The sequence below is a fragment of the Ziziphus jujuba genome, chromosome 5 (genome assembly GCF_031755915.1).
Source record: "Ziziphus jujuba cultivar Dongzao chromosome 5, ASM3175591v1".
In the NCBI taxonomy this organism is placed as follows: Eukaryota; Viridiplantae; Streptophyta; class Magnoliopsida; order Rosales; family Rhamnaceae; genus Ziziphus; species Ziziphus jujuba.
Window position 1 is genome coordinate 29,785,509 of NC_083383.1, and position 11,215 is coordinate 29,796,723.

Sequence of the window (11,215 nt, forward strand, 5' to 3'; positions counted from 1 at the left end):
GCAACAACTAATGCGGTCGGATGTGAGTATTTAAGGATGACCTTGGACAAGGTGAAGATCATTAGGGATCGATTGAAGGTTGCCCAAGATAGACAGAAGAGTTACGCCGATGTGCGTAGAAAGGATTTGGAATTCGAGGTAGGAGATTGGGTATTCCTAAAACTATCTCCATGGAAAGGAGTAGTACGTTTTGGACGACGAGGTAAGTTGGGTCCTCGTTATATTGGGCCTTACGAGGTTACGGAGAGGATTGGCCCGGTGGCGTATAGGTTGGCGTTACCGGAAGAGCTAGCTCGAGTACACAACGTGTTTCATGTGTCGATGCTACGGAAGTATATTGCAGACCCTTCGCACGTACTCGAGAGTCCGGATATAGAGATAAGGGAAGATCTTTCGTATGTGGAGCAGCCAGTACAGATTTTGGATCGCGAGGAACGCACGCTACGCAACAAGACTATTCCTCTAGTTAAGGTCTTATGGCGGAACCACTTGGTCGAGGAAGCAACGTGGGAACCCGAAGCACAGATGCGTGAGCAGTACCCGTATCTGTTCCAGTGACGTGCGGAAATTTCGAGGACGAAATTTTTGTAAGGGGGGAAGGCTGTAACACCCCGTCCCGAATCGCACCGGAATCCGTGCACGTTGACCGAGGTTGACCGTTGACCGTTGACCGAAGGGGTCAAAGTTGACTTTTTGACTCGGTGGGAATTTCGAGTTGACCAGGGTACCGTGGCGAAGTGCATGACGCCCTGAGTTCGTAGACTAGTAGCACGTCGAAAACGGAGCTACGGTTTGAAAGTTATGGGCAAAACAAGTTGAAGTGTAAACTGTCTAAAAGGTGCCGGGAGTTGACTTTTTCTTGTGATGTAATTGTGAGTTGACTCTTATATGGTTGTAAAGTACTCGTCGATACGAGTTCACAGACTAGCGGCACGCTCAAAACGGACATCCGGTTAAAAAGTTATGGACGTTTGAAGTTTACCGGATACCGTATTATTTTAATATTTTTTTTGGGTCGGTGAACAGTGAAACGCCACGTGTCAGTTTCTGATTGGTCCACGTGGCATGAACAGTGTCATGCAGGGGTTTTATTTGTTAAAACACTCGGGGAAGAGAGAGAAAGAGAGAGAAGAGAGAGAAAGAGAGAGAGGAGAGAGAAAGAGCCACCGCCGGCCACCGGATTTTGTCACTGTTCCGGCCGAGTTACTGTACACGCGCCGGACAGAAAGCTTGCCCACCTCATTTCCGGCAAAACCTCCAAATTTCACGGCGAACGGCCGCCGGACGCGCCCGGATCGGACGTCCGAAGTTTGGCGGCGATTTTTCCCCTCCACCGCCGGCCACCGCGAATCGGCACTATTCCGGCCTATAAACAGTACACGCGCCTGACAACCTTGATCCTCTCCTCAAGTCCGGCCTACCCACCAAAAATCACGACCATCGGACCACCGACGCGCCGGGATCGGAGCGTTTTCCGGCGAGGGGTCGAAAATCTTCAAACGGTGATTTCTCCGCCGTCCGACCTCCGTTTTGCTCACCGTCGGTCCCGTTGGATTGCTCTCCTCACGATCTACAAATCTGCAAAATTTCACAGCAAACGGCCACTGTCGGAAATTACTGTTCCGGCGACGGTTGCCGGTGACGTGGCGGCCGCCGGAAAGTACTGTTCCGGCGAGTACCCTGAAAATTCCGGCCAGCTCCAGTCCGCAGTGTTCGACCTCCTGAACCCAAATCCGACTTCCGTTTCCACCAATTCGCGACGGTTTGGGAGAATTGCGGAGCCGAAACCCGAAAAGCTTCCCGATAAAATTCCGACCCCGTCGGGTACGATCATCAGAAATTAAGACCGGATCTGTGATTAGCATCACTCGAGCTTCGATTCGGTATATCATTCGTAAATTTTAGTTATCGTTTGGTGTTCGCTCCTCGGGTACCCATTTGGGGATTACCCGAATAAAATATTAATATTTGTGGTTTTGGTACTGTGGATGTTTTAGGTGCACGTGCAAGTAGAGGATCTTGATTGAGATACGTGCACAAGGTGAGTGACCCACCTTCAAATTAATTTTGGGAATTTAATTGGTGAATATATAATGTGTGATTTAAATATTTGGAATTTAATTTCTATGTGCCAAATATTTATTTGAATTATTGTGGAATTATTTGTGAATTTATCGGATTTAAGAAAATGTGTATTTCACCAATTTATGCCATGTGGAATTATTTTATGGTTTTGAGGATTTTGAAATTGGTGTGGTTTTAATGGTAAATTGGGCACGATTTGATTTTCAAATATTTCAAGGAAAATATTTGGTTATGTTGGTGATTTCAATTTTTATGAAATATGCCCATAAAATATTATGGGATTTGATTATGATATTTCGAGAAATTATTTATGCTTGGAAAAAAAAAATGTGGATATTTGAATTGATGGATTTGGGAGTTGGTGGATTTGAAAATCATGGAATTTATGGTATGGATTATAAGGAAATTGTGGAGAATTTCCCCGTTCAAGCGGATGGATTATGCCCGCTATGCTTATGAAAAATGTGAAATTTGTTTTATGATTTAAATTTATGGATTTTATAATTTTTAGATGCACCGTGCACGTACTGGTGTTCTGATTATGTGATATGGTATATGTGATATGGTTAGTGTGCACACGGTTGTGATTAGCGCGCAGGTGGGTGTGAGTAGCGCGCGGTTGATATTATGAGGGTGTCCTGTGGATGCCATCGGAGAGGGCGGCCACCCCCCTTTGGCCGGGACACCAGGTTAGCAGCGGCGCAGTGGGACGCCACGCGACCGTATGCCGGTTTCTTTCTATAACCTCCTGTCTGGCGGTACCTTGGGACGCTGGGTACTGTTGGCGCCACTGGTATATAGTGGGTGCATCAAATGATTTTCAGAACTGTGTTTTAAAAATAAAATGTTTGGAAACTGTATTGGAATTAAAAATATAATATTACTGTTCTGGTATTTAATTGATGTCTTGGTTTTCGGGAAATATGAATAAAGGGTTTTGTGAAAATGTTTTAAAAGGGGAACCTTTCCAACTGAGAGAATTGTAAGGGTTTTGAGAGACATTATTATTTCCAAATAATTATTATTTATATACCTATTACCGTGGTATGATAGTGTAGAGTAGTAGGGTCGCTCACTGAGATGATTAGCATCTCACACTCTTAAATTCCGTTCCTCTAGGTACCAGGTTGTCGGTGTTCACTCGGAGCGGACTCGATCTTCCTCGCTGTATTTGTTCGTGCAGTACCTTGTTCTTCTTTTACTGCAGTTGTAATATTTCGTTCACTTTTGCTGTATTCTGTATTTTGTAGTACTTCATAAAGCTCTGTATACTGTATGGGACACTTATGTATTTGTATTGCACTGGATTACTGTATTTTTATTTTGGAGTGCTGAAATTTGTGGAACCAGTTCGTCGTACTGTGGGAGGAATAAGGGAACAATTATAGAAGTGTGTTTTCAGTGCAGGAAATTTTGTGGTAAGTCCATCCCTTAGGGGAGGTTCTGCCGGATCTTCCACAGAAGGGTCCGGTAGGGTTTCCCTGGGATCAGGGCTTGTCTAGGGTTCCGGTGGGGAACTTTGGACGGGTCCTGACACTACCGACAACTTAATAAGGTCACCATTCCTAATCGCTATCCGTTGCCAAGGATAGATGATCTATTCGACCAACTCCAAGGTGCCAAGGTGTTCTCCAAGATCGACTTGAGGTCGGGATACCATCAGTTAAGGATCCGAGAGTCGGACATTCCTAAGACTGCCTTTAGGACGAGGTACGGACATTATGAATTCCTAGTGATGTCGTTCGGACTCACCAATGCCCCAGCAGCTTTCATGGACTTGATGAATAGGGTGTTTCGTCCGTACTTGGATCATTTTGTCATTGTATTTATCGATGACATTCTGATCTATTCAAGGAGCCAAGAAGAGCACGTGAGGCATTTGAAGAGAGTGCTCCAAACTCTAAGGCAGCATCAGCTATATGCTAAATTCGACAAGTGTGAATTCTGGTTGAATCAAGTGGGTTTTCTCGGACATATCGTGTCGGCAGAAGGTATCTATGTGGACCCTGATAAGGTAAAGGCAGTGTTGAGTTGGGAGCGCCCTACCACTGTGAGGGAGGTACGAAGTTTTCTTGGATTAGCGGGTTACTACCGTCGTTTTATTGAAGGGTTTTCAAGGATTGCCGGGCCGCTTCATAGATTGACCCGAAAGAATGTTGAATTTAGTTGGACGGACAGGTGTGAACAGAGTTTTCAGGAGTTGAAGCAAAAGTTGACATCCGCACCTGTTTTAACTTTACCTGATGGGAATGAAGGTTTTGAAGTTTATTGTGATGCATCCCATCAAGGGTTGGGTTGCGTGCTAATGCAGAATCAAAGGGTGGTAGCGTATGCATCTCGGAAATTGAAGCAGCACGAACAGAATTACCCTACGCACGACTTAGAATTGGCGGCGGTAGTCTTTGCTCTAAAGAAGTGGAGGCACTACTTGTATGGGGCCACGTGCCAAATCTATACCGACCACAAGAGCCTCAAGTATATTTTCACTCAGAAGGAGTTAAATATGAGGCAAAGGTGATGGATGGAGTTGTTAAAGGATTATGACTGTGTGATTGACTATCACCCGGGTAAGGCGAATGTAGTGGCAGATGCTTTGAGTAGGAAGGCTACTGGATCCCTTGCTCACATCCAAGTCATCCAACTACCTCTCATGGTGGAGTTGAAGAAGATGGGGGTGTTAATGCATATGCATCCTTCAGGAGTTCTCATGGCTAGCTTCCAGGTACGACCGGTGTTGGTGGATCGTATAGTAGAGACCCAAATGGAAGATCCTAAGTTGAGGACAATTAAGGGCAAGGTACAAGAAGGTCTTGATCCGGAATTTTCCATAAGGAGGGATGGAGCCCTCGTGTATAAAGGACGACTTTGCGTTCCGGATATCCCAGGACTCAAGAAGGAGATTTTGGAGGAGGCGCATAGCTCGATGTATGCGATGCATCCTGGGAGTACCAAGATGTATCGGACGCTTGTTAAGTATTATTGGTGGATTGGTATGAAGAGAGAAGTGGCAGACTTTGTATCAAAGTGTTTGATTTGTCAACAAGTGAAAGCAGAAAGACAGAAGCCTTCGGGACTACTCCAACCTTTACCGATTCCCGTGTGGAAGTGGGAAGAACTCAACATGGACTTCGTATTCAAGCTTCCTTCCACACCTAGAAGGTACGACGGCATTTGGGTAATCATTGATCGTCTCACCAAGTCGGCACACTTCCTACCGGTACGAGAACGTTTTTCGCCCGAGAAGTTAGCCCAGTTGTTCGTGCAACGCATTGTAAGTCTTCATGGAGTACCGTTAGCCATCGTCTCCGATCGAGATCCGCGCTTTACTTCACGACTATGGCGGAAGTTGGCTGATGCACTAGGAGCAAGACTTAACTACAGCACCGCTTTTCACCCACAATCTGATGGACAAGCAGAGCGCACAATCCAGACATTAGAAGACATGCTAAGGTCTTGCATTATGCAATTTAGCGGTAGCTGGGATGAACAACTGCCACTGATAGAGTTTGTCTACAACAACAGTTATCAAGCGAGTACTGGAATGTCCCCGTATGAAGCTTTATATGGGAGGCAGTGTCGGACACCTTTGTGTTGGAGTGAGGTAGGAGAAGAGAGGCTCCTTGCAACAACTAATGCGGTCGGATGTGAGTATTTAAGGATGACCTTGGACAAGGTGAAGATCATTAGGGATCGATTGAAGGTTGCCCAAGATAGACAGAAGAGTTACGCCGATGTGCGTAGAAAGGATTTGGAATTCGAGGTAGGAGATTGGGTATTCCTAAAACTATCTCCATGGAAAGGAGTAGTACGTTTTGGACGACGAGGTAAGTTGGGTCCTCGTTATATTGGGCCTTACGAGGTTACGGAGAGGATTGGCCCGGTGGCGTATAGGTTGGCGTTACCGGAAGAGCTAGCTCGAGTACACAACGTGTTTCATGTGTCGATGCTACGGAAGTATATTGCAGACCCTTCGCACGTACTCGAGAGTCCGGATATAGAGATAAGGGAAGATCTTTCGTATGTGGAGCAGCCAGTACAGATTTTGGATCGCGAGGAACGCACGCTACGCAACAAGACTATTCCTCTAGTTAAGGTCTTATGGCGGAACCACTTGGTCGAGGAAGCAACGTGGGAACCCGAAGCACAGATGCGTGAGCAGTACCCGTATCTGTTCCAGTGACGTGCGGAAATTTCGAGGACGAAATTTTTGTAAGGGGGGAAGGCTGTAACACCCCGTCCCGAATCGCACCGGAATCCGTGCACGTTGACCGAGGTTGACCGTTGACCGTTGACCGAAGGGGTCAAAGTTGACTTTTTGACTCGGTGGGAATTTCGAGTTGACCAGGGTACCGTGGCGAAGTGCATGACGCCCTGAGTTCGTAGACTAGTAGCACGTCGAAAACGGAGCTACGGTTTGAAAGTTATGGGCAAAACAAGTTGAAGTGTAAACTGTCTAAAAGGTGCCGGGAGTTGACTTTTTCTTGTGATGTAATTGTGAGTTGACTCTTATATGGTTGTAAAGTACTCGTCGATACGAGTTCACAGACTAGCGGCACGCTCAAAACGGACATCCGGTTAAAAAGTTATGGACGTTTGAAGTTTACCGGATACCGTATTATTTTAATATTTTTTTTGGGTCGGTGAACAGTGAAACGCCACGTGTCAGTTTCTGATTGGTCCACGTGGCATGAACAGTGTCATGCAGGGGTTTTATTTGTTAAAACACTCGGGGAAGAGAGAGAAAGAGAGAGAAGAGAGAGAAAGAGAGAGAGGAGAGAGAAAGAGCCACCGCCGGCCACCGGATTTTGTCACTGTTCCGGCCGAGTTACTGTACACGCGCCGGACAGAAAGCTTGCCCACCTCATTTCCGGCAAAACCTCCAAATTTCACGGCGAACGGCCGCCGGACGCGCCCGGATCGGACGTCCGAAGTTTGGCGGCGATTTTTCCCCTCCACCGCCGGCCACCGCGAATCGGCACTATTCCGGCCTATAAACAGTACACGCGCCTGACAACCTTGATCCTCTCCTCAAGTCCGGCCTACCCACCAAAAATCACGACCATCGGACCACCGACGCGCCGGGATCGGAGCGTTTTCCGGCGAGGGGTCGAAAATCTTCAAACGGTGATTTCTCCGCCGTCCGACCTCCGTTTTGCTCACCGTCGGTCCCGTTGGATTGCTCTCCTCACGATCTACAAATCTGCAAAATTTCACAGCAAACGGCCACTGTCGGAAATTACTGTTCCGGCGACGGTTGCCGGTGACGTGGCGGCCGCCGGAAAGTACTGTTCCGGCGAGTACCCTGAAAATTCCGGCCAGCTCCAGTCCGCAGTGTTCGACCTCCTGAACCCAAATCCGACTTCCGTTTCCACCAATTCGCGACGGTTTGGGAGAATTGCGGAGCCGAAACCCGAAAAGCTTCCCGATAAAATTCCGACCCCGTCGGGTACGATCATCAGAAATTAAGACCGGATCTGTGATTAGCATCACTCGAGCTTCGATTCGGTATATCATTCGTAAATTTTAGTTATCGTTTGGTGTTCGCTCCTCGGGTACCCATTTGGGGATTACCCGAATAAAATATTAATATTTGTGGTTTTGGTACTGTGGATGTTTTAGGTGCACGTGCAAGTAGAGGATCTTGATTGAGATACGTGCACAAGGTGAGTGACCCACCTTCAAATTAATTTTGGGAATTTAATTGGTGAATATATAATGTGTGATTTAAATATTTGGAATTTAATTTCTATGTGCCAAATATTTATTTGAATTATTGTGGAATTATTTGTGAATTTATCGGATTTAAGAAAATGTGTATTTCACCAATTTATGCCATGTGGAATTATTTTATGGTTTTGAGGATTTTGAAATTGGTGTGGTTTTAATGGTAAATTGGGCACGATTTGATTTTCAAATATTTCAAGGAAAATATTTGGTTATGTTGGTGATTTCAATTTTTATGAAATATGCCCATAAAATATTATGGGATTTGATTATGATATTTCGAGAAATTATTTATGCTTGGAAAAAAAAAATGTGGATATTTGAATTGATGGATTTGGGAGTTGGTGGATTTGAAAATCATGGAATTTATGGTATGGATTATAAGGAAATTGTGGAGAATTTCCCCGTTCAAGCGGATGGATTATGCCCGCTATGCTTATGAAAAATGTGAAATTTGTTTTATGATTTAAATTTATGGATTTTATAATTTTTAGATGCACCGTGCACGTACTGGTGTTCTGATTATGTGATATGGTATATGTGATATGGTTAGTGTGCACACGGTTGTGATTAGCGCGCAGGTGGGTGTGAGTAGCGCGCGGTTGATATTATGAGGGTGTCCTGTGGATGCCATCGGAGAGGGCGGCCACCCCCCTTTGGCCGGGACACCAGGTTAGCAGCGGCGCAGTGGGACGCCACGCGACCGTATGCCGGTTTCTTTCTATAACCTCCTGTCTGGCGGTACCTTGGGACGCTGGGTACTGTTGGCGCCACTGGTATATAGTGGGTGCATCAAATGATTTTCAGAACTGTGTTTTAAAAATAAAATGTTTGGAAACTGTATTGGAATTAAAAATATAATATTACTGTTCTGGTATTTAATTGATGTCTTGGTTTTCGGGAAATATGAATAAAGGGTTTTGTGAAAATGTTTTAAAAGGGGAACCTTTCCAACTGAGAGAATTGTAAGGGTTTTGAGAGACATTATTATTTCCAAATAATTATTATTTATATACCTATTACCGTGGTATGATAGTGTAGAGTAGTAGGGTCGCTCACTGAGATGATTAGCATCTCACACTCTTAAATTCCGTTCCTCTAGGTACCAGGTTGTCGGTGTTCACTCGGAGCGGACTCGATCTTCCTCGCTGTATTTGTTCGTGCAGTACCTTGTTCTTCTTTTACTGCAGTTGTAATATTTCGTTCACTTTTGCTGTATTCTGTATTTTGTAGTACTTCATAAAGCTCTGTATACTGTATGGGACACTTATGTATTTGTATTGCACTGGATTACTGTATTTTTATTTTGGAGTGCTGAAATTTGTGGAACCAGTTCGTCGTACTGTGGGAGGAATAAGGGAACAATTATAGAAGTGTGTTTTCAGTGCAGGAAATTTTGTGGTAAGTCCATCCCTTAGGGGAGGTTCTGCCGGATCTTCCACAGAAGGGTCCGGTAGGGTTTCCCTGGGATCAGGGCTTGTCTAGGGTTCCGGTGGGGAACTTTGGACGGGTCCTGACACTACCGACAACTTAATAAGGTCACCATTCCTAATCGCTATCCGTTGCCAAGGATAGATGATCTATTCGACCAACTCCAAGGTGCCAAGGTGTTCTCCAAGATCGACTTGAGGTCGGGATACCATCAGTTAAGGATCCGAGAGTCGGACATTCCTAAGACTGCCTTTAGGACGAGGTACGGACATTATGAATTCCTAGTGATGTCGTTCGGACTCACCAATGCCCCAGCAGCTTTCATGGACTTGATGAATAGGGTGTTTCGTCCGTACTTGGATCATTTTGTCATTGTATTTATCGATGACATTCTGATCTATTCAAGGAGCCAAGAAGAGCACGTGAGGCATTTGAAGAGAGTGCTCCAAACTCTAAGGCAGCATCAGCTATATGCTAAATTCGACAAGTGTGAATTCTGGTTGAATCAAGTGGGTTTTCTCGGACATATCGTGTCGGCAGAAGGTATCTATGTGGACCCTGATAAGGTAAAGGCAGTGTTGAGTTGGGAGCGCCCTACCACTGTGAGGGAGGTACGAAGTTTTCTTGGATTAGCGGGTTACTACCGTCGTTTTATTGAAGGGTTTTCAAGGATTGCCGGGCCGCTTCATAGATTGACCCGAAAGAATGTTGAATTTAGTTGGACGGACAGGTGTGAACAGAGTTTTCAGGAGTTGAAGCAAAAGTTGACATCCGCACCTGTTTTAACTTTACCTGATGGGAATGAAGGTTTTGAAGTTTATTGTGATGCATCCCATCAAGGGTTGGGTTGCGTGCTAATGCAGAATCAAAGGGTGGTAGCGTATGCATCTCGGAAATTGAAGCAGCACGAACAGAATTACCCTACGCACGACTTAGAATTGGCGGCGGTAGTCTTTGCTCTAAAGAAGTGGAGGCACTACTTGTATGGGGCCACGTGCCAAATCTATACCGACCACAAGAGCCTCAAGTATATTTTCACTCAGAAGGAGTTAAATATGAGGCAAAGGCGATGGATGGAGTTGTTAAAGGATTATGACTGTGTGATTGACTATCACCCGGGTAAGGCGAATGTAGTGGCAGATGCTTTGAGTAGGAAGGCTACTGGATCCCTTGCTCACATCCAAGTCATCCAACTACCTCTCATGGTGGAGTTGAAGAAGATGGGGGTGTTAATGCATATGCATCCTTCAGGAGTTCTCATGGCTAGCTTCCAGGTACGACCGGTGTTGGTGGATCGTATAGTAGAGACCCAAATGGAAGATCCTAAGTTGAGGACAATTAAGGGCAAGGTACAAGAAGGTCTTGATCCGGAATTTTCCATAAGGAGGGATGGAGCCCTCGTGTATAAAGGACGACTTTGCGTTCCGGATATCCCAGGACTCAAGAAGGAGATTTTGGAGGAGGCGCATAGCTCGATGTATGCGATGCATCCTGGGAGTACCAAGATGTATCGGACGCTTGTTAAGTATTATTGGTGGATTGGTATGAAGAGAGAAGTGGCAGACTTTGTATCAAAGTGTTTGATTTGTCAACAAGTGAAAGCAGAAAGACAGAAGCCTTCAGGACTACTCCAACCTTTACCGATTCCCGTGTGGAAGTGGGAAGAACTCAACATGGACTTCGTATTCAAGCTTCCTTCCACACCTAGAAGGTACGACGGCATTTGGGTAATCATTGATCGTCTCACCAAGTCGGCACACTTCCTACCGGTACGAGAACGTTTTTCGCCCGAGAAGTTAGCCCAGTTGTTCGTGCAACGCATTGTAAGTCTTCATGGAGTACCGTTAGCCATCGTCTCCGATCGAGATCCGCGCTTTACTTCACGACTATGGCGGAAGTTGGCTGATGCACTAGGAGCAAGACTTAACTACAGCACCGCTTTTCACCCACAATCTGATGGACAAGCAGAGCGCAC